The 27,485-nt window shown below is 40.7% G+C and overlaps 1 pseudogene; it reads right to left on the bottom strand.

Moving 5' to 3' along the window:
- Positions 1-18,535, bottom strand: part of LOC114696852 — a 32,854-nt pseudogene extending 14,319 nt beyond the window's left edge.
- Positions 18,536-27,485: the final 8,950 nt, after the last annotated feature.

Raw genomic sequence — 27,485 nt, forward strand, 5'->3', positions numbered from 1 at the left:
GATTTGAATCCTGCCAGGAATACATTAGGCACCGGAGAGCTGGGGCACTCGAGTAAATTCTTATTTCCATTCCTAGCTAATGCCTTTCAGATCAGGAAATGGGCATCCACTTTCGAAGGTACTTTATTTCCACCTCTCAATCAGTGTGTGCTCAGGACTTACTGGAGACATCCCTGCTATGAGCTATGGATGAGCACATAGCACATCCCTGCTGTGTTGAGTTTCATACAATTTGAGAGGTACTTGTTGCAGAGGTACTGCTTAAGTCTATAGACATGTAAGGACCTTCCTGAACATTCCCTCCCACCTCATATTTATCTTCTGTTGAAGTGTGCACTCTTTGGGAGTCCTCTCTTCTAAGTCCAACTTTACTTCCTTAGTTATGGTCAGGTGACATGAATTTAAATTTTGTAGTGATTTGATAATAATCCTCAAATTTATTTTCAGGCTTGATTTAGTATATGAATTCTAGGCTAACTCCATCTTACCACTTTAAAATTTTTTTTTTAAGTTTTAACTTTATATGTATGGGTATTTTGTTTTTACTTGTATGCCTGGTGCCTGGAAGGTGGAGTCAGATCCTCTGAAACTGGAGTTACAGGAGATTGTGAGCCATGTATGTGCTGGGAATTGATCCCAAGTCCTCTGGGGAGCATCCAGTACTTGGAACCACTGAAATATCTCAATGGCCCCTCCATGTTATCACTTGGAAGTTTTGATTATTTTTCAAATTATCATAAGCAAACCCATTTCCTATCTCTCCCCCCAAATAAGCTTCATCTCTACTTTTGCCTTTTTCAGATAGTGCCATCTTCATCCTTCCAATGGCCAGGCCCCAAATTCTGCAGTCATCTGACTCTCTTCTTACATTTATGCCCATCTTGTTAAGAAATCTCATGATTGCTATCTTTTAAAATTATCCAGAATCTGACTCTCTTCCATCGTCTCCCCTTACCCTTGCCAGAGTCACGATCCTCTCATATGGACCATTATAAAGCCTTAAGAGGTAGGTCTCTGGGATTCTTCCTGTATTAGTTTTTCTGTCTCTAATAAAATACCTGAAAAGAGCAACTTGAGGGAGGAAGCTTAAATTTTTGGATTCTGCCCATGATCAGCTAGTTTTGTTGCTCTTAAGCTGTGGTGATGTCAGACATTATGACAGAGAACATGGGGTAGGGGTAAAGCTTCTCACCTCATGGTGGCCAGGAAGGAGGAAGGAGGAGAAGAAGGAAGAGTGGGGGGAGGAAGAGAAAGAAAAAAAAGAAGAGGAGAGAAAATGTATGGGCACAAATGTACCCTTCAAAAGCATGCTCCTGTGGCCCAATTTCTCCCACTGGGCACCTCCTCAAAGCTCCTTCTGGTCTCCCTCTTCAGCACATTAATCCACTGACAAAGCTAGCGTCCTCACAAAACAATCAGCTCTTGATAGCTGTAGCAGCTGGGGGACCAAGACATCAACACATGAGCTTCAGGGACAGTTTTGTTTCTAGACCGGAACAGAAGTCCTATTTTTCTTTAGTTTCTTTTTAGCCCAGCAATTGGAATGATGCTTCTAAAATGCGAATTAGATCATGTGCAGCCTCTCCTTTTGACGTGGCTTAGAGATCTGTACAATTTGACTACCCTGGCTGTTGTTGCTTGCCTTGGTCATGTCTGTCTCCAGTCCCCACCTTCCTTTGATGCTGGCTGAAACTCTCTTTCCTTGCTTATTTGCTTGGTTACTCGTTTATCTTTATGGGTAAAGATGCTTGCACCCCATCTCTCCAGTGAGGCCCACATGACTACCCTACCTGTTATGACACCAGTTCCTCTCATATTCTTGATCTTATTCTGTCCCCCAATAGGGTACTGCTTATATGTTAGTTCACCCATCCCTCAAAACCCATTGAGATCATGTGTATTTCTGAATTCAGGATTTTTAGGTTTTAGTAGAGAATTACGTACTTATATTATGTGTTATATCTCAACAAGTCTTGGATTCAAACATGTTTCTGTGTGAATCTATGTTTAGTTATATGTCATATTTATTGACTCAATGGAGGATAAACTCCCTGAGGGCAGAATTCAGGCTATTTAGTTTGCTGTGTTTCAAGTGTTGAGGTCAGTCAGTGCCTGGCACATGACAGATGCTCCATGGTTACTAGATTGGATAAATGTGTCACATCACCCTTCCTTTCCTTCCTTCCACACTTAATGAACTAGTTATTATCTCTTTTACGTAAATGTTTCCATCTGGACTTTGCCTTCTCTGGATCATTAAATTCTGCCCTATTTCTAATTTCATTTTTATTAGCCAAGTCTTTCAGAGTCTAGGGTGGTTCTCAACCTATGGGTCGCAACCCCTTTGGTGGGGGTCAAAATACCCTTTCTCAGGGGTCACCTAAGACCATCAGAAAGCACAGATATTTACGTTATGATTCATAACAGTAACAAAATTACAGTTATGAAGTAGCCATGAAAATGCTTTTATGGTTGGGGGTCACCACAGCATGAGGAATTGTATTAAAGGGTCTCAGCACTAGGAAAGTTGAGAACCACTGCTGTAGACTCTAGACCCAACCATACCTTTTTGCTATCTCTTCTCACTGGAAATGCAGCTCATTTTGCCCTTTCCTGGTCCATCACCATGGCAATTATTTGTATGCTAATATAGCATTGTATCCAGTTCTGATTCATTTTTTTAAAATTAATGGGTTCTTAAAAAAAGTGTTGTCAGTTCATCAAAATTACAAGATCCTTTAGAATAGGGCCTATAATCACCATCACAGCTAGAAAAGTGTTAGTAAAGTTCTTATTCACAGTGCTACACTCAAGTTTAACAAATTATATATTTTGCAGTTTTTGTATTAGACGCTTAGCCTAGAATGACTTATTAGATTCGGTCCTCACTCTGAAGATGTTTATTCACAGCTGAGAACAAAGAGGACAAAGGTGGAAATAAAGCTAGATCATCACATTTGAACAGATTGATTCCTTGACAGGAAGTATCAGGACTATGGGGAAATTCGTCTAGCCTTGGAGGTCAAAGGATCCCCCAAAGGCACTGGCAAAAGACAGGAGCCATAAAAAGTCAGGGTCACTCAGAGAAGAAGCAGGGGGGACAGTTTTGCAAGTAGAATTGTTTGCGTTTGTAAAGCCTTGGAGGTGAGGGGGTGGTGCATCATTGTACAAGGCTCCCATTTCGATAAACTACAGGCACTCTGGCGGTTGGTGTACAGGCTGCCAGAGAGGCAAATGGTGCCGTGAAAGATGAAGCGAAGGAGGAAAAAACCACAAAGGGGGTTGAACTTCATGTTAAAGAACTGAGGTGGACTAGAGAAGCGGTGACTTATTCAGACTGGAGCCAGGGTCCGTGGTACTCACAGTCTTCGGCTGGAAGGAGATGGACAGCTTCAGTGTGAAGAAAGGGCTGGAAACAGTAAGGCTAGAAACAGGCAGGGCAGTCTTTTCATTTCTCAGTGTCTGTGGCAATACTTTCTTGAAAAATTCCCTAAGTGATAGACCGATGTTCATATATTTGTAGAATGGGAAATAAATCTTGATGACTGTGCTGAGGGGAAGGTAAGCACATGGTGATAGATTTATTGATTATAAAGTATTGGTTTTGGTTTTATGGTCTTTGAGGAAGAGATTCTTCTAAAATATATCACGTTATATTTGAAAGGCAGATATATGTTCTGTAAAACAGGTAGGACATTGCCTGAGTCATGCCTCGGAGAGCAGAGCTGGGGACTTCCGAGGGTAGGGGAAGGACAGGTCAGAGATGCCACAGGGCGATTGACAGTGAAAAATGGGCTGTGAACTCTACAAGAGCCCAGAGCCCAGCACACTCCACACTCCCCTCTGATGAAAGCGACTCCATAGATGCCGAGAAATAAATCTGTCAGATGCCTTTGTCACTGGAAGACCATCTTGTTCACTAAAACCCTTTCAGGAAAGTTGGTAATGAATAAGTCTGGTGAGAGGAATAATTTGTCAAATTAATTTAGGATAGTCTAAGGGGTCTCTAAAAAGTAGGAAACACTGGGGAATGGGACACACTTCGTGGTGTTTAAAAAGCCCTTTTCTTAGGGACCAGGGCTTCTGTCTGCTTTTATTGGTTTTTGTTTTGTTTTTGTTTTTGGTTTGTTTGTTTTGTTTTGTTACACAGTTGAGCCTCACATTATTTTCAGTCATTTGGTTCCATTAATAACAGTCTATTCATTGCCCATTTAGAAAATGATGATGTGAGCACTGCATAGAAATTCTGGGCTTCAGGGTTGATTAACCAGGGAAAATTGAATCCAGGAGCCAACGTTACTATCAAAACCGGAAATGATCATCTGTGCAGGTGTGAAAGTCCAGCATCCTCAGAGGAGAGCCATCAAAATCAGGCTTCTCTAGCAACAGTTTCTGCCTGGGAAATCCCTCTGAAGAACTCACAGTCCAAACCCAAATCCAACCCTTGGCCTAGAGCACTAAGCAGGACAGAACATTTACTTTCAGTTTTTAAAAAACAAGAAAGAAATGTCACTTAGTAATAAAGGAAGAGACACAACTTACCAGTTTCCGAAAGGGAAGATTGTCATTATTCTGAATGGTATCTGTTGTCTTTTCCAATGATTCAAACACGGTTAGTTTGCAGGAGAAAATGGTAAAAAGCTGTATCTAATGTGATGGGTATCAGGCTGTGTGTTTCTGTGGGAATTCTTTCCCTCGTCATCATAATAATGACTGTACTTGTCAAAGTATTACAAAGAAAGAAAATGTAGAAAAACAGGAGAAGGAACGAAAATGAAAGGGGGAAGAAATAGAGCATAACATAGGAACTTGATCTTCTGAGCTGTGTTTTCATATGCAGGCATGACCATTATATCACACCAGTCCTGGCCCCCCCTTTTGCCCCACTTTTCTGACATACATCTCTGATCCCCATGTCAACGTTTCTGAGCTTAAACAGACACCATAAGAACTAAATTTCAGAAATCAATAGAAAAGCTAAATTAAAAACTGGCCTGTGACTATCAGGGTAAGAAATGCCCTGAAAAATGCTGGAGAGATGGGTTAGTAGTTAAGAGAACTTGCTGTTTCTGAAGAAAGTCTGAGTTTGGTTCCCAGCACCCACACAGGGCAGCTCACAATGCCTATAACCCCAGTTCCAGGGACATCAAATGTCTCTGGCCTGTGTGACCGCCTGTTAAGCAAAACACAACCAACCAACCAACCAACCAACCAACCAACCAACCAACCAAATCAAGTCTAAATGGGTTGACAACTTAACTAAAAGATTGGAAACTATCAATCCGCTAGAAGAGAACACAGGTAGAAAATTCATGACTGAGCAGAGATGTCTCAGATCTGATCTCTCAAACACCAGCAATGAAAGCAGAAACAAGGAAGTGGCATTTACTGAACAGTGAAATCTACACCGCAAAGGAAACAATGAAGTGAAGAGGCAACCCAAACGGTGAGGAAGTATTTGCCATTCAGGGACTGGATAAGACACTGGATATGTCCAAAATATTTAAGCAATAAGAAAACAAATATCTCTGGTTACAAAGGAGCAAATGATTTGAACAGCTGTTTTTCAAGACATATGAACAGTTAATAGATGCATAAAAACACACATCTGTAATTACAAAGCTATAAACTAAAACCAACATTTCGCCTTTCATCTACTTGACTAGATATCATAAAAAGTAGGAAACACTAAGGATTTTTGATAAAACCTTAAGGAATCATTATCTTATATTTACCTAAATTATATATCATATATATTATATTTATTTTAAATGGAGTTATGCATGCCACTTGACCTGACAGTGCTCCCCACAGGGGGCGCAGTGCTCCCCATGGGGGCCACAGACTACATAACAAAAGCCCCGTGCCAGACATGAGGAACCTCTGTTTGAGCTACTAGACTGAGTAGTTCAAGTGACTCCCCAAACAGAATGGTATATCGCTGTTACTCTTGGTTACCTCTCAGAGATGGAAGGTTAAGTCTGTATTGCAGAAGACGCCACACACTTCAGACACAGGACTCAGAAGACGGGAGCTGGATCTAACCTAAAAGAAGGCCCGTTTCCTGAGGTCTAGCTTTCCTAGTACCAGAAGGCGATATGCAAGTTGCCAGGAGAGGAAAGCAAGCGGTGACATTTAGGAGCCACATCAATGACTGGCATAGCGAGATACCCCTAAAGGTGCAATCCTGGCATGTATATCTTGGTGGTAACCAATACCTGTCTAATTGGACTTAAGATCAGGAAATAAATCATGCCCTATGGTGATATTTTATTTGTATTAAAATGTTATTTGTATGTTAATAAATAAAGTTGCCCGGCAGTCAGAGCTATTTGCAAGCCATAGGAAAGCAGGGCAGTGGTGGCGTACACTTGTAATCCCAGCACTTGGTAGGCAGAGCTAGGTAAGTCTCTGTGTGTAGCCAGTATTGGATATACATGCCTTTAATCTCAATACCAACCATAGAAGACCTGGAGGTCTATACAGACAGGCTGTGACAAGGCGGTCAGGTGGTTGGGTTTACAACCAATGAGAAGGCAGAACAGAAACACTATAAAAAGACAGACACACAGGAAGTGGCTCTGGTTCGGAGAGGTAGGACCACCGGAGGAGGAAGGGTAAGGTTTTAGCTCTTAGCTCTGACCTCTTGGCTTTCTTCTTTGCATTGGTTCTGTGTTTCTTATTTAATAAGAGGGTTGGTTACATCTACAATGACCAGTACTAGAAACCTAGCCAACTACCTAGGGCTAGGGAGGCCATTCATCTTAGAGGAGAGCCTACTACCGCCTCTTTTCTGAATCAGCCTAAGTCTTAACTTGTACTCTAATGCTTATCCTTACATCCATAGAGAAGTGTAGCTCTTACCCCATGTAGAGAAGCTTCTGTTTGAAGCAAATGGAGACAATTACAGAAAACCACACCTGATAGCAAAAGCAGAGATCAACTGATCATAGGGTGTGCCCAGTCCCAGTGGATACATCTACAACACAACTCCTGCACCTAAGGCTCAGGGAGCATCACGGAAGAAGGGGCAGAAAGATTGTAATAGTCAGACGACCAGGAAGTGTGCTGTGGAAATGTATCTCCTAGATATGCCAGGGAATTTTCACCTATGATACCTCAACAGAATTTTTTGCCTAAATAAGACCTGAACAAGTACAACCCCAATTGGCATGCCCACATGGAGGGGACAAATCTCACAGAGCTCTACCTTTAGACAAAGAACTATTGGCCACCAGTGACAGGGATGAGCTCCTGATTGGTTATTCCATGCAAAGTGGCCAACTCAAAAGCAACCCTAAATGGATACGTCATGTTGTATTTATGAGTTTATATATGTAACGATAATAATCAATGAAAAAGAGGCCATGAATTTGAAAGGCAGTGAGAGTATGAGAGGTGTTGGAAGGAGGGGACATGGGACAGATTGGAGGAAGGGAAGGGGAAAGTGATGCAATTATGTTTCAATTAAAACAAAGCAATTAAAAAAAGAAAAAAATAGAAACAATCTTGGGCTGGAGAGAGTGCTTACCAGTTAAGAATGCTGTTCTTCCAGAGGATCTGAGTTTGATTCCAAGCACCCATGTAAGGAGGCTCACAACTGCCTGTAACCCTAGGTTCAGGGGATGTGATGCTCAGCTCCAGGGTATCTCATTCTTGCTTCTGGAATACACACACAGACATGCAGACAAACACATGAAAAATAAATCTTTGAAGGGCAGAGAACCTAGGTTTGGTGCCCAGCATTCACGTGGTGGCTCACAACTGCCTGTAACTCCAGTTCCAGGGTGTTTGACTTCCTCTCCTGGCCACTGGTAGCTTCATAACATACACATATCATACACTTAGGTCCATACACATACGTATTAAAAAAAAATAAAAAGAACATTCCACTGTAGCTTTTAAAGTCATGAACACATTTTGTTGTAAACTCTGCTTCATCTAAAGCAGTTTATTTTTTTTTGTAAATGATCCCCCCCCACTTTGGTTCTGGGAACTGAGCTCAGCACCCTGGATGTAATGTGCATGTAGAATAGGGAGAGACATTGTCAACCAGGTTTTTTATTTTGTAACTCCATAGGATACATGTTAAGAGTGATATATTCACCTGGATACCAGACACTAAAGTGTTAAATCTATGTTTCCTCTATTTAAACTAACACAGTCTAGAAGCCGTTTCAGAGAGAACAGTAACAGCAAGTGTCAGGACATTTAGTCTACACTTTATTTGTGTGTGTGTGTGAGACAGGGTTTCACCGTGTAACATGCTTGACTGTCCTGGAATTAGCTCTGTAGACCAGGCTGCCCTCAAACTCACAGAGATCCACTTGATTCTGCCTCTTGAGTGCTGGGATTAAAGGCATGCACTATCACTGCCTGACTCCTTCAGGTACCTTTTCTTTTCTTTCAACGTTTATCCATCTCAGGATTGCACAAGGACTCACAAAGTTATTCACAGGCTCTGCCTTTTTTTCTTTTCCTGGAAAAGAGGGAGCTGTATCAGTTGGTTTTCACTAATATTCTGCAGAGACAAGACAGATCTGTATTTCCTTTAAAACAGAAGTTCACAGGACGATTTATCAGTTTCCATCTATGAGAAGGTTCCTCTGTGGATAATACTCTATATCAGTTGGAATAACTTCTGATGTGTGAGGGAAATAGTTAATAAGAGTCAGGCAATTTTTTTTTTCTAATCTTGGAAATACTCAAGATCTCCAGTTGAATGTTGCTTCAGTACATCAAAAGCATCGTTGAATGTTTAAATCTGCTTGCCTTGTTCATCACAAGTCATTTTTCACTGGTAAAATGAAAAAATGGGGCTGGGGATTGACACTTGGTAGTGAAGTACTTACTCAGCCTTCGAGGGGTCTTGAGTTGAATTCAAGCCCAGTGTAGCAGCCAATAATTCTTACTAGGTGGACATCACCTTCTGCTCCCAATAACCAATGACATCCTCCTTACCCAGCGTTCAGCCTACCATTTCCATTGCCATGCCCTCTGTATGTTTCTTTGGTTTCTGTTCATGCATAACTAGAGGTAGATTATTATTGTAACTCCACGGATAAGACACTCATTTTTTGCAGGCTCATTGATACATGTTTGAACAAAATCACTCCTTGGTTTGGCATTAAATTTTCCAATGTTCATTTGTAGAAATGCTCTTTCTACCTCTGTACATATTATCAGGACAAAAATTCATTGAAATTAATGAATGACTTAGTGCTTGACCAAATGGTTCAGTAAGAAAAACTTGATGTTGATGTACTTTTCTCTTGTTCCTCAGAGGGAGTGTAGACACTGGTAAAGGATAACATTGTCATCCAGAGGGTCACCTAGCTCACTCCCTTCCAGATCTGTTTGCACAGCTGTCAAGCAGTTCTGTGACTCTAACTCAATGCTGCTATGGCACCACATTTCAGTGCCAACAATGACAATACACTCGTGATGCCAATCCAAGTGTTTATCTTCAGTCTTCCATTTAGGATGCTCTGACCATCACAAAATGATACTGTGCATTTTGTCTGAAAATGCATTTCTGGGTAACTGCCTAATATTCCACGTGACTTTTCCTCCAAAGTCTACCTCAGATGATGTCCTAGACTTCTCTGGACTTTCAGCATTCCTCAGCCAGATGTTCAACAGCAAATATTTTCTCAGCTGGGAAGAGAAGAGGGGAAAAGTGATACTTGTCAGCAGTGGTGGGAATTATCAGTATCAGGGAACACTTATTTTTTGTTTTTGCATGGGAGACTGGCAGAAATATTTGAAATATGAAGCCCAGTCGTCTCCTTAATATACTTTAATAAACTCCAGCTCTGGAGCAGTGAAGGAAAACCGATACTGGAGACTCCAGAGTGTGCAAAAATATGGAACCTATTCAGAATTTATTACTATTCACTCTGCTCTCAATCATAGGTCTCCTCAGCCTGTATGTGATAAATGAACCTTCTGGGTATGTTTACATCAACATTTATGAGTTCCTAGAATAAATGACCAGAGGTTTTTGGAGAGGCATTCCCTAGAGGGCTCAAAGGTAGCTGAAATATTTTTGGCTCAGAATATTCCTTAAATTAACTTTGAAGCCAGGGAATTTAATTGAATACGAAAACTCACTTAGGAATAAAAATCTGAAGATACTTTGGGCACTGCATTATGGGGCCCTAAGCCAAGTATTTCAAAAGTATTTTACTTCAAATGAAATTTTCATTCATTTAGTTGGTTAATTAAATACGATTTTTCCCCTTGAATTTTGCTGAGAGGAAAGAACTCTGATACATACTATTAAAAAGAATACTAAATATGTTGGAGCACAAGGGGTCATTGGTTTGGGGCAACTTTGAAAAGTAACAGCTTTTTAAAAAATAAATTAAGGGGAAAGTGTATTCTTCCCTCGATCTGTTCTTTCCTCTGCTTTTCTTTGAAGCTGTTAGGGTTCGGTTCCCGCATGGTCCCCAACCCTAATGAAGTCAGTTAAAAGTGCAATCTACTTTGGTTGTTTGCTGTGCAGGTTCTCAGACTCTGGGGAGCCCTCAAGGAAGATCCTGCAGAGGAAGACCCTTTAAGCTGCAGTATCTGTTGATTCAGACTTATTTTGCACCCCTACCCCGGATTATTGACATGGGATTAACCGATGGAAAAAGCCTCCTCTTTTATGTCATGGTTTGGTTCTAATTAAAAACTGGTTTATTTCTGGTACCATGAAAGCTAGTCCTTAGGGATGGGTTTTTTGAGTCAGTTCCAGTTCAGGGGCCTCTGGGACTTGTGTCTGAATGGCATGGTGTCTTCAGCAATAGGGACTTACCTTCCATGGGGCGAGGGGTAGGGTGGAGGGGCCAACAGAAATAGCAATAGTCTAGAATGTTTTGGGAGTATCTTAGACAAGCCTGGCCAACAACTCAAAAGAGCTTGCCTCATGCCTGGTGTTGAGTTTTTGTTACATGGTCTTTGGATATTGGGAGAATACTGTCAGCCTAGATGGGAAATTTTCATTTAAACTATTTATGTGTATTTATACACATGTATTTTAGATAGACAATTAATATTATGGTTGCTTATGACTTTTTTTCAGCCATTCTCTTATTTTACTCTCCTCTCTCCTTCTGTATTGATCTCCTTCCTCCTTCCTAATTAGAGACCCCCAGGCCCCCACCCCCCACTTTTTTCTTATGCCCTGCTCTTCCTCTCTCTACTGTGATGTGGATGATTGATTGATAAATAAAACACTGATTAGCCAGTAACCAGGCAGGAAGTATAGACCAGACTAGCAGAGAGGAAAACTGAGAGAACAGGAAGGCAGAGAGGAGGAAACGCCAGCCCGCCGTCCAGGGAGCAGCATGTAAAGGCAGCAGGTAAATCCACGGAACATGTGGCGACATATAGATGAACAGAAATGGGCTGAGTATAAGAGTAAGAGCTAGACAATGGCAGGCCTGAGCTAATGGCTGAGCAGTTTAAATAATATAAGCGCCTGTATGTTTATTTTATAAGTGGGCTACGGGACTGCTGGGGCTTGGCGGGACCCGGAGAGAAAAACTCTAGCTACACTATTGTTTCCCAAGTCCTTTCCCCTGGCAATGTTCCCCTTTGACCTTCCTGTTTTATTCTGTTACTCTAGGCTATGTACTCCAATGAGAGAGAACATGAGACACGAGAGCCTCTAATGAGAGATAACAAGTGATGTTTGTCTTTCTGGGTCTGGGTTATTTCACTCAATATGATTTTTTTTTCTGGTTCTATACATTTACCAGAAAATTTTATGGTTACATTTTTCTTGACAGCTGACTACTGGTCCATAGTGTATATGGACCATGTTTTCAATTATCCAGTCACCGCCAAAGGCCAGAAGGTGCCATGCAAGCTCCAGAGGAGGGAAGGAACCAATCACTCTACCCAGCTATGATGCCTATGAACCACAGCAGCCAGCATGGCACAATACCCTAAGGCTGTGGTAGTAGCATGCACACCTTCACAGGAAGTGATATCTCTCTAATTGTATTTAAGACCTGCTCAGCAAGAGGGAAACCATGCTTGGTACTGGAAACATAGCCCACAACCCAAGGATAGTGAAGTCGTGTATATTGGAGGAGAACCTGTGTCAGCCACTTTACTAACCCAGCACAATCCCTAACTACATTCTAAATGTTGGGCCTTATACCCACAGGGAAGTTTAATTCTCATCCCACATCAAGGAAATTTCTCTTTGCAACAGACAGAGGCCATTACAGAAAAATCACAACTAATCAAAACTCAGAGTTGTGGAGCCCACTCCCAATGGCTACAACATCTACCACAATACAACTCCTGTAGCTAAAGCTCAGAGATAATTGTGGAAAATGGGGCAGAAAAAATTGTAAGAGCCAGAGGAACAGGCCTGGTTTCATAGCACTTTGATGCCACAGTTTAGTGGGAAGGTTATAAGAATAATTGGTATACAGATATAAAACATTTATGTATTCCACTAACCTGGAGCCTATCCTTAATTAGAGCTATTTTCCACTCCCCACAAACCATTTCCTAAGCACCTTCCGTCTCCCAGACAATTGGCCCAGCTGTATGGAGTCGGAAGTGTAGTGTGCCTCCAAGTGAGCTCTTCACACTTCTATTCCTGGAACCAGATAGGCTAAGACGAAGGAATTGTTGGAGGGGATTTGTGGAGGATTTGACCACACTCATCTCAGGATAAAGCAGTAAACTTAGAAAATCATTTTAAGTGAGGGTTATTATATTGCCCATCAGAAATTGTGAAAATTCTGGATTATTTAAGGCGATGGAAGCTGGCAACGTAAATTCATAAACTCATCAAAGTATTCAGAGCCTTTGCAGATATAGTATGTAGTAATATAGCATATAGCATGTATGATACAAAATAGAGCTACAAGCTATTATTTTCTGGAAACTTCCTAGACCTAATTGACCAACTAATAATCAACTATAAAACCATCAAATTACCAGCATCACTTAGGTATATTAAAAACTCTTCTTGATTATTTATTCTTACTTCCTTCTCAAGAGTTTCAATCTCAAGATTGAAAAATATTGAAGAGTACATTTGAAAAAGACCTGGATCACTCTGAAGATAAATAAAAATTTAAACTTAAATTTTGCTTTTTTATGCTGGGCATGGTGGTGCATGCCATTAATCCCAGCACCCAGGAGGTAGAGGCAGGTGGATCTCTGTGAGCTTGAGGCCAGCCTGGTCTACAAAGTGAGTTCCAGGACAGTCAGGAATACATACAGGGTCCCTGTCTCAAAACATACACACACACACACACACACACACACACACACACACACAAGGAAGAAAGAAAGAAAGAAAGAAAGAAAGAAAGAAAGAAAAATAAAAAACCAGCCAACCCAAACCCATTTGAAGTATTTAATAATTTTATATGTGCATTAGAGTGGTAAGTATGTATCAGTACAGTGCATGTGTGGAGGGCAGAGAACAACTTTCAGGAGGCAGTTCTCTCCTTTCACAGGGGGTTCCAGGAACCAGACTCAGGATGTTAGGCTTGTGCAGGAGGTGCTTTATCCCATGACCCATCTCATGGGCTCAACACAATTCGGATCTCCTCACTCATGCTGCTCCTTAGCCTTGTTGGCTTGTTTGGTATCTCAGCTCCTTTGAGATGCCGTGACTAGGGAAATGCTCTGCATGTGCACAGATACCAGGGCCAGCCACTTTAAGTCTAAACCATCAGTTTGTAGTTACATAATTTTCTTTTTTGCATTTTAAAAATAATCTTTTTAGTTAGCTTGCAAAATAATGGCTTTCATCTGACATTTTTCAGACATGCATATTATTGCAATTTGCTTAATCTTCCTCCACCCTCCCTGCTTCCTGGTAACCAGTTTCTTTTCCCTAATAGTCTTCTTTATGCTCTCATGCCACACATCTACAGTCTAAATTATATGATGTATAATTTTCAATAAATATATAATACATATCACATAATAACATGCATATATCTCATATATATGCTATTATTTAATATATAATATATGTATGTAATATTTATTAGAAATATATGCATGTTATTATATATTTGGGTGTGTCTATATACTCAAATTTAGATTTTTGCATATGACAGAAAGTATGCAATCTTTGTCTTTCTGAGTCTGGATGAGTTCACTTGGCATGATTTCCAGTTCTTTGCATTTTCTTGCAGATGACATAGTTTAATTTTTCTATGGATGAATAAAACTAACTCATGCAAGTGAAAGAGCCATAGAAAGTTACATTTACTTTAAGTAGGAAGCTCACTTACAGAGTTATCGTGAACACACTTCAATTTAGAGGGAGCTGGAAAAATCTTCCACGAAGGATCACATTTACATCCGGAAATGAAATTTTTCTCAACTAAGGAAAAGCATTGATGGTTATCCACCATGTTGATTATCCAAAAACCATGATGATTACCCAACATGCAGATTAGAAGAGTTCTTGGAGACAAGTTACCCAATGATAGAACTTTAATTGATCTTTAATTTACTTATTAAAATCTCTGTTTTTAGGGAGCAAAAAATATTCATTTACCGTGTCTATAGATAATCACTGAATGTTGTTTTTTGTTTTAAAGTATTAGTATAAGGTAGTCATGTCTGTGTCTCCCCTCCTATCTCTCTCTAAGTATGTGTGTGTGTGTGTGTGTATTTATATATATATATATATATATATATATATATATATATATGTAAAAATCTTTTTTTTTTTCAAGACAGGGTTTCTCTATGTAGCTTTGCGCCTTTCCTGGAACTCACTCTGTAGCCCAGGCTGTCCTCGAACTCACAGGGATCCACCTGCCTCAGCTTCCCAAGTGCTTGGATTAAACACTTGCGCCACCACCACCTGGCTTATATGTAAAAATCTTAATCAATGACTGTCTGTTTTTCTCTCTAGGTTCACATTTGCTGTAGAAAATGATATTGTAGCAGAAGGACTCCCATCTGTATGTTGTGTATGATAAGTACACTGTACTTGATACATGTAGCACTTTTGCTTACGAGAGCAGTAAAGCAAAGGCTAAAGCCAGCTTCCATGCCTGTGGGTGCAACATCCCTGGATTCAACTAACGGTTGGGTTGAAAATATTTGGAAAGTTTGTTATGTCAATTTCAACAGGTACAGGTCTTCTGTCATTATTCTCCAACAACATAGATAACAATTGACGTATCATTTCCACTGCCAGGGGTACTATAAGTAATCAAGACATGCTTTTAAGCTTATGGAAGTGTGTGTCTGGGTTATATGTAACCATTGTGCCATTTTATATAAGGAGCTCAGAAGGGAAAGGGATCTTGAAATCCCTGAGGAAACTCAGGTATGCCTGTGTATTATTTGACATTTTAGTTTTGAGGAAAGGGAAGTACACAGAGTTTGAGTGATTTTCCAACTACCATGTAGCAGAAGCCAAATTCTAACTTGCATGTGGTCTCTTTCGACAGCCATGGAGGGCTGATCATTAGGATGAGACGATGAGAGAAAGGATGTATGTAAATAAGGAGCTGAAATTTCCTGAAATTACCCTCTGCTGTTGCATTTCTGTTTTAACATACACTTTGAACTGAGGGACACTGATGGAGAAATCTTCAGGCTTTGGAAGACATGCTGTTGAACAGTCAGTATAATGAATAGCTAACCCAGGTATATATACCAGGTTGGGTTTTACTGCAGATTTTATTCCTTAGTCATGATAGAGAAAAGGGGAAATTTCACAAATATCTGAGATTCTTTTTTTTTTTTTTTTTGACTGATGAAGATTTCACTTTTATTTTCTTAGTAAAATTCTTCTGAGTAGTTTAGATCTAGAAAAAAAAAATCATTTCAAATGACCCCTTACAAAAGTCTGCTAGGCAAGTTTCTAAAACGATGAAATGAATACAAAACAAATTTTATTTTTTTGGATTAATTTAACAACTTGTCTGTTTTTGATAAACAGTCCATTTTATTTCAATCTGTGTATTTTTAGACAAGAAGAATCTCGGGCCCTTTTGCAGAGCTTGCTATTTTAAGACAGTCTTCAGAGCTTTTGTGCTCAGCCAGGCCTGGCTAACACAAAGTTCTCTCCCTGGGAATCGGACATCTTGATCACTCAGGCTTCCACTGAAGAATATTTGACATGACCACAGCCCTGAGGCCCAGAGTCATAATTAGGAAACTTTATTGCGATTCTGATGTCCTCCTTGTTCCGTGACACACCAGAGAAATAGCTCTATATTTTGATATCATGTGATCAGCACAGAATCGCTTTTTCTGGAACTCTCGACTCTTTTCTATTAATTACTGTAAGTGATCTACAAGGTGATCAGCTTAGGTTTGTCTTTTACATCCCCCCCCCATGATTGCCTTTCCATTTTCTATAGCCAACTTCTCCTAAGTCAAAGAAAATCCCCTCTCAAAGATGCCAAATTCCCTTTCAATTCATATTCAGTTTAATGGAACAGGGTGGAAAGTACCCCGCCTCTACAGTCATTCTGGACTCTGGGTAGCATGGCAGCCCAGCACTCCCAAGTGAAGGAAACCCCCAGGCTGATGATTTCAGACACAGAGAAATCTACTCATTCTGAGGCTGTGGTGGGGTAGCTGGCCTGCAGAGTTAAGCAATAGCATAAGGACCATGCTTAAGCAATGTCTGAGTTAAATAAAAAAAAGGAGTAATGAAAAAGGATGGAGACCATCTGCTCAGCCTCTGTTGCATGAAACTTTCTCTCCCTCATGACCCTGAGACTGTCTACTTCTCGAAGCATTACTTTGAAAAGTGAAGGCTAGTGTAAAGCATAGACAATGATAATGTGTGTGGGGGGAGGGTAAAGTAATGAGCATGGAAGCCTTGTCTCTTTAGGGGGAAATGCAGTTTGTCTAAGATACTGAGTTTAGGCTGTGCTTTGGGTATGTATCGAGACATCTGGCCTAATCGGTTCTTGGTTAGGTCTCCGGTTCCTTCCAAAGAGACTTTCTGTATCCTCAATAAATAGCTTTCCACATTCCCAGTCTCACACGGTTCCTAGCACACAGTTGATTCAGTAAACGACTTTTGAAAGATGTCTAATCTGTTAAGATATGTCAGGAGATTTGGAAAAGCTTTGATATTCTCTTAGATCTTTTTTTTTCCCATTATGGAAAATTTCCAAAAATCTGCAGTTTATATAGAATTTGGAAGGAAACTTTACTTTTATGCCTTCTACTATGAAATATTAAAACATGAAAGGAGATAGACAATAATACAAAGACTACGCACATAACCACAGATAAGATTTAAAACACTAACCTTCAGCCATGTTTTTTTTTTCATTTAAATTAACTTTTATTGATTCTTTGTGGATTTCACATCATGCATTTTGATTCTACTTATCTCCAGTCATCTCGAATCTGCCTTCTGCCCTTGCAATGCCCTCTACCCCCAATCAAAACCAAATTTAAAAGAAAAACCAAAAACCAAACAAAACAAAGAAACAAGACAAAACAAAAAAGAATTTTGTCATGGAAGCTGTAGTGTGGCCCATTGAGTCACATAGTTTACCCTTTAGTCCATTCATCTGTACTTGCAAGTGTTCATTGACAGGAGTCTCGCTCGAGGCCTCTGGGTTCTGTTATACCACTGATTAAGGGCTCTCACTGGGGCTCCACTTGGATGTCCTATGTTATGGAGACCCTGCTATTTTGAATCTGTCGGTTTGTTCCCTTCATAGGCTCCAACATCAGGTGGATGTTGGGGTGGACCAACTCATAGCCCTGGTTCTGGGTCTAGGTGTTTGTTGGTTTGGTCAGCCTGCCAGCTTTCCCCCATCATGACTACCCTGGTGAGTGAGCTCTCCAGCACCGCCTCGATTAGCTCACCCAATGCAGCGGGCCAATTCTGCTCCCAGGTCCTCAGGGCCGGCTCACATGCATCCCTGACTACAGGGTCAGCTCTAGTGTGCTGCCCAGGTGAGGTGAGGGGTGGGGCCATCTTTCCCGAGTATGGGGTCAAACTCTCCCCTGAGTGGTAGGACCAGCTTACATGCTGCAGTATCCAATGAAGGGCAGGACTAACCAATGACCCCTGTGCTAACATGGGCTATGGGTATCACCATAGACCCCAGCTGCAGCAGGACCACAGACCCAGACATGGCCCTCAAAGCAGGTTCGACCTGGACTCCACCAAGGCCCTGGTGCCACCACAGGCCATCCGGATCAGCACAACTCCAGCAACAGCATGGCTCTGGCCACCAACAGGGTCCTAGTTGGCTGACCAGACCCTGGGCATCTGCAGAGCCCTCAGTAGCAATAAGAGCAATGGACACCACCGCAGACCACAACTGCCACAGGGCCACAAAACCGGACATGGCCCTAAGCAGTGGCCTGTGCCTGGATATCTCCATGGATCCAGGAGGCAGCACCGGCCACCAAGATTATCATGGCCCTGCATACGACATGGTCCTCGAACACCTACATGGTCCAAGGTAACCAGACCCTGGTCATCTGCATAGCCGTCAGTGGCAACAGAAGCCCCAGACATCAACTCAGACGCTGGTTGCTGTAGAGCCACAGACCCAGACATGGCCCTTAGCAGCAACCCTAGCCCAGATGATACCACGGCCCTGGGTGACAGACCAGGTCACTCAGATCTGGATGTCTCTCATGGCAACATGGCCCTCAGACACCCTCATGCCCACAGGCTATGTCCAAGACCCTCGGCTTCCATGTGGCCTTTGGTGGCAACATGGGCCATGGACATCAATACAGATCCTGGTTGTGGTAGGACCACGGACCCAGACATAGTCCTAGGCAGTACCCTGGGCCGGATGACACCATGGTCCCAAGTGGCTGCACAGGCCACCTAGACTGGCATAGTCCATACAGTGGTAAGGCCCTTGGATACCAATGTGGTCCCAGGTGGCGGCCCAGACCACAGGCCCCTGCACATCCCCCCAGTGGTGACAGAAGTCACAGACATCAATACAGGCCTCCTTGGCTGCTTCAGGGCCATGGACCAAGACCCGGCCCTTGGTCGTGGCCCAGGCCCAGACATCTCTCTGGACTCGGGTGGCCACCTGGCCATTCACATTAGCCATTTCCTCAGAAGCCCCACCTCTCCATATCTGCTTCTCTCCCCAGCCCGTGAACCATTCTGCCTCTCCATCTCTTCCACCTCCCCTCCCCACCCTGTTCTCTCTCACCATAGTGGGGTCCGACTGTCCAGCACCAGGCCTGTAGGTTGGGTTACAGGTGGCACCTGGTTGGGTACTGCCCACCCGAGCAGGGAATGGTGTGGGGCCGGGGCTTCTAAATCTCAGGCAGCACTTGGTATGATGGTACCCGAGCGCCCAGTGACCGAGGCACCCAGCGAGCTCCTGGTTGATTTGCCTCCCTGGATCTAAAAGCCGGGGAGGGTACCATCTGTGTTCTCTGCCGATTCAGGTCCAGATGGGGTCTGTGGCTTCTGGTTGATTATCTCAGCCATTTTTTTAAAGATATCTTTTGTTGTGTGTCATGTGGCAGACTTCTGTCAGCCGCACAGTCCATCATCTAGGGAAGCCAAGCAGGAGCTCGACTCAGGAATCTAAAGGCAGGAACTGAAGCAGAGACCAGGGAGACACACTGCTTCCTGGTTTGCTTAGCTTGCTTTCTGATATAACCCAGGACCACCTGCCTAGGGATGGTACCACCCACAGTGGGCTGGCCCCACGTGTGTTCATCCTGAATCAAGAAGATACTCCTCAAACGTGCACACGGGCCAGTTCAATAGAGACATTGCTGTGACTGGGGGTTTCCTCTTAGGTGATGAGTTTGTGTCATGTGCTTGGAACTGAACAAGTGCTCGTAACTGCTCAGCCATCTGTCCAGTTCTGTAGTTTGATGATTTTAAACAATACTTAAGCTGCAGAAAAATCAGATTAATTCCATTTTTTTTTTACTTTTATCATAAGATATCTTTTTACAATAAAGCAGTGCTTGCAGACAGTTAAAATGTCTACTCCTTACGTTGGCTGTTTCCTTCTTAGAGGGTTCATAGGTCAGAGGTAAGTGTGTCACATCTTACACATTAGCTCTCCAGTATGTACTTATCATGTGTATTGTATATATTTTACCACTTCATGTTTGGATTTATTTTTGCCTATTCACTTAGCTAAAGGCCACTGCTTCTCCATCTTTGGCAAAGAAAGTTTTTTTTTTTTTTGCTTCCTAAATACTCTTACCATCTGTGACAGACTATTATTTTACCATCACACAATAAAAGCAGATGATTAGAAAAGTATGATAAAATGTAGCTGTGACAAGCACAAATCCCACTTTTGAGGATTGTGTGGAACAGATTAAAAATTACTGTATCTGGTTCTATAAAAGGTTTCTAGAAGACTCCTCTCTATTTTAATTCTCACCTTGACAGCAGGTTGCTCCGAATCTCTCAGCTGGTCCTGGTCACAGAATGTACTTTGAGTCAGATTGGTTTGGATCCTCTTTCACCACCATTTATTACGTCACTGCCTAGAACTATAACATTGATTTATCAGTGCCTGCTTTGGGAAGTATTTGCTCATAGGCTTTGTTACCTCCACAGATATCGCAGTGAATGTTTTGACTTAGTACCAAGCATGAAGCTGTTAGCCACAGTGTGATTTCTGAGTCCAAAGAGATTTTCAACTTCTTCCCTGGTGGTCTTCATTTATTTATTTTTCTTCTGTTGACCTAAAAGGACTCTGGAAGACAAAATATTCCTTGTACTGCTAATGCGTCTAGAAATAGGTATGCATAAACAAATAAGAAATTTGACTACGGTACCACCATCCATAGATATAATCATGTGTAGTCACAGGTACATCTCTATGTAAGAGGTAAGTTGACATACATGTTTTCTAGCTCTGTCCTCAGAGAGGGTCAAGAAACAACAGGATTCTGGAAACAACATGTATACCTAGTGTAGATCTAAAGGTCAAATCACATTCTCTAATAGAAATCTCTGAAGAAAGGGATGAATTAAGGGTGAGTCAGGGAAGTATAAGAGTAACGTAGACAATCTGCAGGATTAGAAATCAAAGAAATGCTCCAGACAACATGTCAAAATGAAGCAGCAGCTAACTTGCAAAGCTCCCAACAACCAAAGAGGGACAATATGAGGAACGAAGGAAGGAAATAAACAATGTAGTATCAGATTATAACTCAGAATGTAAAATAAATACAGATGAGTTCATACTAATATAAACAGTCAAGTAAATGAATGAGGAAGAATAGATGAATATCTAGATTGAAAATTGTACTTTGTCTAGGCATAAATGCTTTGAGGAAGACAGCACAATTGCCAGACTCTTAAGTGAAGGATGTGTGTAGAGTTTTCCTTCCAAAGGGACAATATGGGTAGTACTGGGGGGTGGGGGAATGATTTGCCAGTAGAGAAATCTGAAAACCACTCCCACAGGTAGGTGATTGTATTAGTCAGGATTTTGTAGAGGAACAGAATGGTAAAATTATATATATATAAATGGGGTTTATTAAAGTGGCTTACAGGCTATGGTCCAGCTAGTCCAACAATGGCTGTCTCCTGACAGAAAGTTCAATAATCAAGTAATTGTTCAGAATCCTGAAGAAGCATGCTCTAATGCCAGTGAAGGAAAGGGTCTGCCAGTGAGAGTGAGGGTAAGAAGGCAAGGAGCAAAAGTGTCTTTCTTCCTTTCCTTTCTATAGGCTCCCAGAGGAAGATGTAGCCCAGCTTCCCTGGTGGGTCTTCCAAATGCAAATGATCTGAGATTAAAGATGGCTCTTTCTACAGTAACCGAGAAATTCACTGAAATCTCTCACAGGTGTGCCCCGGGCTTGCACTTTCAAATGTAGTCATGTTGACAACCAATAGCCTTCACAGTGGTTAAGTGAAATCCTTGGTGATGACATGTGGATAGCCTAGTTCCTTGGTGTGAGAAGCTTATATTCTCATCCCACAAAAAAAAAAAAAAAAAAAAAAAAAAAAAAAAAAAAAAAAAAAGCCACAGTCTAACCAGTAGAACAAGAAAATCAGGAAAAGCCAATGTGAGGGACATTCTAAAAATGCATGACCTGTAATCCTCAAAGAAATGGGGGGCGTAGAAAGCAAGGAAACATAGACAAACTAACTGACTCCAGTTAGAGGAGCTAGAGAAGACATGATGACTGAAAGTAAGGTGGTGTCCTGGGTGAGATCATGGTGCAGAAGATGCACACCAAGTGTCTCCTAAAGAAACACAAATGAACTGTGGAATTTAGCCAATAACAGTGTGCTGTCATTGGCTCCTTATTTCTGACAGCTGGACCATAGGCATGGAGAATGCTATAATCGAAGCAAGATGAGCTGTCAGTATATATAAAATTATTGTAAAATAAAATACTTATAAAAGCCTTTTAGGGAATAAGGCCAAGGGCATGGGTATTTATATAAGCCTGCATGACCCAAAGCAAAACCATTGGCAATATATGTAAAGAGTTATTTGGGGACTTTCTATTATGAACTGTACTATTAACTACTACTATAGCTTTATAATGTATTTTGAAATTGGGGAGAAGTTCTCCCAACTATTATTTTCAAATGTTAGTTTTTGTTATTTTTATTTATTATTTTTGAGACTTTTTGTTCATTTGTTTGTTTTATTTTGTTTTGTTTTTATAGCCCTGGCTGTCCTGGAACCTCAAACTCACAGAGATCTGCATGCCTCTGTCTCCTGGGTGCTGGGATTAAAGGTGTGTGCCACCACTCACTGGCTAAATTTCAGTATTTTTATTTTTTAATTTTTTGCATTTGCCATTTATTTTTTTAACCAATCCAACCAATCAAACAAAAATCCTATAAAGTTTATAATAGGCTTTAGATTCAACCAACCAACCAACCAACCAACCAACCAACCAACCAAGCCACTAACTGATTTGGGAAGATTGATATCTTAAAAATATTTGTTAAAGGGTTTTAATTTCTCCCAGTTATCTGTAATAGGCTTCTGCATATAGACTTTTTCACTTCTTTGTTCAAATTTTAAAATGTTTTCACAAAAATATTGCTTCATTAATTTAATGTAGAAAAATAGTGTGCGTGTGTGTGTGTGTGTGTGTGTGTGTGTGTGTGTGTGTGTGAGTGTGTGTGTGTGCATTCAAGCACATAGACACCTCTGTGGAGGTCAGAAGACAGTTTTTTAAAAGTATCAATGTTACTAATACAAAATTGTAATGACTACAATTTGCTCATTTAAAACGTGACATTTGGTAGCTTTAGCATATTCACAGAGTTGGGCAAAGAACTAACTCATCATCAGACTCTCCTGATCTCTTTCTGGGCCTCTTTGTCTCAGATCTGGGAAACTGCTCATTCACTTTCTGTTGCACAGATGACACTATTTTGGCGACAGTGAGCACCTTGTCTGATCTCTGACCTTAGGAGGAAAGAATTTAATTGGCCATTGTTAAGTATGATGCTGACTGTGGATTTCGCAAAGATGCCTTTAATCAAGTAGAAATTCTCATCTATTCTGAAATTGTTGAATTTCTTTTATTAATTTGGGAAGGCTTGAGTTTTACCAACAGTTTCTCATGAGACTTTTGTTCATGTGATTTTTTGTTTTTCAGTCTGTTGCTCTGATGTATTACACTAATTGATTTTGGGATGCTAATGTTTGCATTCTTGAAAATAAGTCCCATTTGATAATGGTACATAATAGTTTTTATTATTATTTTTTACTTTTATTTATTTTATATTATTTGTTTATTATTATTATCATTATTGTTATTATTATTATTAGTCTGAATTCAGTTTGGTAATACTTTCTTGAGGATGTTTACCTCTATAGCCATAAGAGATATTTACTGGTTTATGGTTTTCATTCTGTCTGATATCTATTGCTGATTCAAGCACAGAGATGAGAGTGGTTTTGTAGAATGAGCTAGAACATGTTCTGTTCTTTTCCCTTTTTGGAAAAGTTTGTGAAGAATTGGCAGGTTTTTTTTTTTTAAGTGATTGGTAGAATGCAACCAAGAAGCCATTGAGCCTGGGTTTTTCCTTGTGAGTTCTCATTGTGTATGCAGCTTCTGTACTTACTGCTCCAGTTTTCTGTTTCTTTTGTGTTCATCTTTTTTTTAAATGTCCTCTTTGAAGTTGGTCTAATTTATGTAATTTGTTGGCGTGGAGCTCATGGGACTCCCTTACGGCCCTTTTCATTTTGTGAGCTTGGTAGTAGCTTCTCTTCTCTCTCATTTGAAGACTTTGTACATTGGTTCTCTTTCAGTGGTTATTCCAAGGATGCACTATGCATTGTCTGTGGGGGAAGGCTATTCTTAGTATTGGCTTCAGGTCTCTGCACATGCTAAGCATGCATTCTACTGCTGAGTGGAACTCTAACTTTTATACATTTTAACTGTCACAATCTAGGTGAGGTTAAAAATGTGTGAAAGTCCAGTAAGATGCAACAACTCTACTCTCTACTACTTAATATTATGGTCATCATGCATATCCCTTCTAAAATGTCACAAACATATGATACAGGGGTGCACTTTATGCCATACATTGTCTTGCAATCCTCCTATTTTATGGCTGATTTCACTCAGCTAGAACTGGAGTCTCAGCCCAACCAAGATTCTTTTCATCTATTTTGGATATTTTTCCTAACAACACTATCACCCATAATGCATTGTGTGTTGCTGACAATTGAGCTCACTCTCTCTGAGTAAAGCTGCTGTCAGCCCTGGCCTATCCCATGTAAACTTGCTTGTGCCTGGTCAGTTGACTGACTGACTGACTCTGTGTGTGTGCTCTGTATATATATGTTTGATCCCTTCCCCTACCCCGTCGCTAGGTAAAGAAGGTTACAGACACCTCACTATTTTTATAGAAAGTACAATTTTCTGTTCATAAACAAATGTTCCTCATTTTTTTTTCAACTGGTCAACTTTTCACAGCCTTGAAATGGTTGCTGTTAATGATTTTGTCCTGCTATGTACTTGTTCTTTGGGCTGGGAGGAGATTTTCCCGAGTCTTCACACACCAACATCAAAAAAGCCAGGCTCTCTGATTTCGAGTCCTCATCAAAAGTTTAGGAACACGGAGAAAAAAATAGAGTAAATATGAACTCCTGGCTCCCTTAGCACCAGTTATAACCACTAGCGCACATGTGAAGATTCTTTAAGTTTCCTCAGCATGTGACCATATAATTTTATATTAAGGGGCTACACACAGTAGAGTGTTTTATTGCCTGCCATTTCTGCCTGCCGACACTACAGTGGCTAAAATGTGCAAAGTCAATCTGAACAGATTTCTGTCATCCATTTCTATGAGAACAAAGGATATCATTGTATGACATGGTTCTTCAGAAATTTATTACCCAACCCTTATCAGGGAGTTTTAAGACAGCTTGAGTGTTTTTCCTTCAGTTTATAGGCAATCCTTTGAACATAGTACAGCGTGTATCAGCCTAAGTATTCCATTTGAGATACATTTCTACAGAGTGTATTTCGGGTTCAGAGTATGATCATGTTGACTTTCAAATAATTTGTTTAATTTTTCTCTAATTCAGAATTCTCCTTCAGTACATCTGGTCAGGATTTTCCTACACCGTGGGGATAATTTATCATTATCATGGTTCTCAAATAATTAATGCTTATATTTTATTTCTTGTGCTTCTGTTCATTTGATTGCTAGTGTTATTTGCATGGTTTTGATGTTTATCAAACATTTGTATTTTTGTTTAAATTCCCCATTTCTATTCTTTGCCTATTTTTTTCCTACTGATTTTATTTGTAAGAATCCTTTGTCATTTGTCATTGTGGTGATATAGTGTGTACCCTAATAAAATTTGCTGAGAGATCAGAGAGGCAAGAGAACAAGCCACCTCTTACCTTTAGGACTCTTCAGCCTGAAAAACCTCAGCCAATAGGCCTCTAGCAGAATGAACTTCCTCAGCTCGAAAGGCTTTAGTTCCTGCCTTGTAGTGAGTAGCCATCCCAGCTTTGACCTGGAAGTTCCAACCCCCATTGAGGCTTCGGTAATGATCATGCCTACAAGGCAGGGCTGAGAGAGGATGCTGAAGACCCGAGATCCGGATGCAGGGGCTCTCTTGGTTCCTGGACCCTGGACACTGGAGCTAGACTGAGCAGAGTTCTACAGAAAACACTGGGGTTGGTGATTTAGCTCAGTGGTAGAGCACTTGAGCGCAAGGCCCTGGATTCAGTCCTCAGCTCTGTTAAAAAAAAAAAAAAAAAAAAGACAAAATAACAGAAAATACCACTGGACTGCGCCACACCTTTCCCAGACCCTGTAGCCTATCCCTTCACTTGTAAGTTACCCCACAAAATAAACCTCCCTTTTAACTACGTGGAGTGGCCTTAATAATTTCACCAATACTGCCTCCTCACGACTTATATATCTTTCTCTGTCCACCATATTACTTACTTCCTAGTGCTGGGATTAAAGGAATGTGATTCCCAAGTACTGGGATTAAAAGTGTGTGCTATCACTGCATGGCTCTGTTTTCTTTGCTAGTCTGAGTCAATCTCATGTAGTCCAGGGTGGCTTTGAACTCACAGAGATCCAGAAGGATCTCTGCCTCCCAAGTGCCAGGATTAAACGTGTGTGCCTCCACTGTCTGGCCTCTATATTTAATCTAATGGCTTGTTCTGTTCTCTGATCTTCAGGCAAATTTTATTAGGATACACAACAATTACCATGTGTCATCTTAATATTTTGTCTGCTTTATGTTATAAATATATTTTCTGTTATTATTTCTGCTGTTTCATAATATTTCCCTTTTATTTGTTTTCAAGCCTCTATTTTACTTATTATCATAGTATATGTGAGTTTGTGTGTATGATATGTGTTTTAAATGGGGACAAATGTGTTTTACAACTCATGTGTGGATGTCACAGGACAACTTTAGGGAGTTAATCTCTCTATGAGTTTCGGGGATGGAAAGTTATTCAAATTTAGGCAGCAAACATTTTAAAGCTTATGAGCCCTTATCATCAATCATCATCATCATCATCATCATCATCATCTTTTTCCTCCTCATCCTCTTCCTCTTCTCCTGCTCCTTTTCCTCTTTTTCCTCTTCCTCCCCCTCCCCCTCCTCCTCCTCCTTTTCTTTTTCATATTCTCATTTTGGAGCACAGAACATGGAGCCAGAATTCTGACATTCCAATCTTGCTTGGTGACTCATAAGCTGTGTGACTATAGATAATGTCTTAGTTTTCCCCAATGTAGACTTTTTGTCACGATACCACTTACCTCCTGGACATTACTTGTTAAATGTTATATGTAAACTATTTAGAATAATGTTATACAATTCTTAATAAATCTTAGCTATCATGGTTGAAACAAATTATCTTTTCCCAAAATACCTGCATTTCACATCCTCTTTACACTAAGATTTTGGACATGCTACATGTACTTGGTCACTCTAAGTTTTGCATTATAAACCCACAAACTTTATTTCAGTACTTATGGTATTACTATTTTTGTTTCCTTATTAGGATTTTATTTTATGAATTTGATAGACCCCAGATTCTAG

This window comes from Peromyscus leucopus, chromosome 8a (assembly GCF_004664715.2).
Source record: "Peromyscus leucopus breed LL Stock chromosome 8a, UCI_PerLeu_2.1, whole genome shotgun sequence".
NCBI classification, from domain to species: Eukaryota; Metazoa; Chordata; class Mammalia; order Rodentia; family Cricetidae; genus Peromyscus; species Peromyscus leucopus.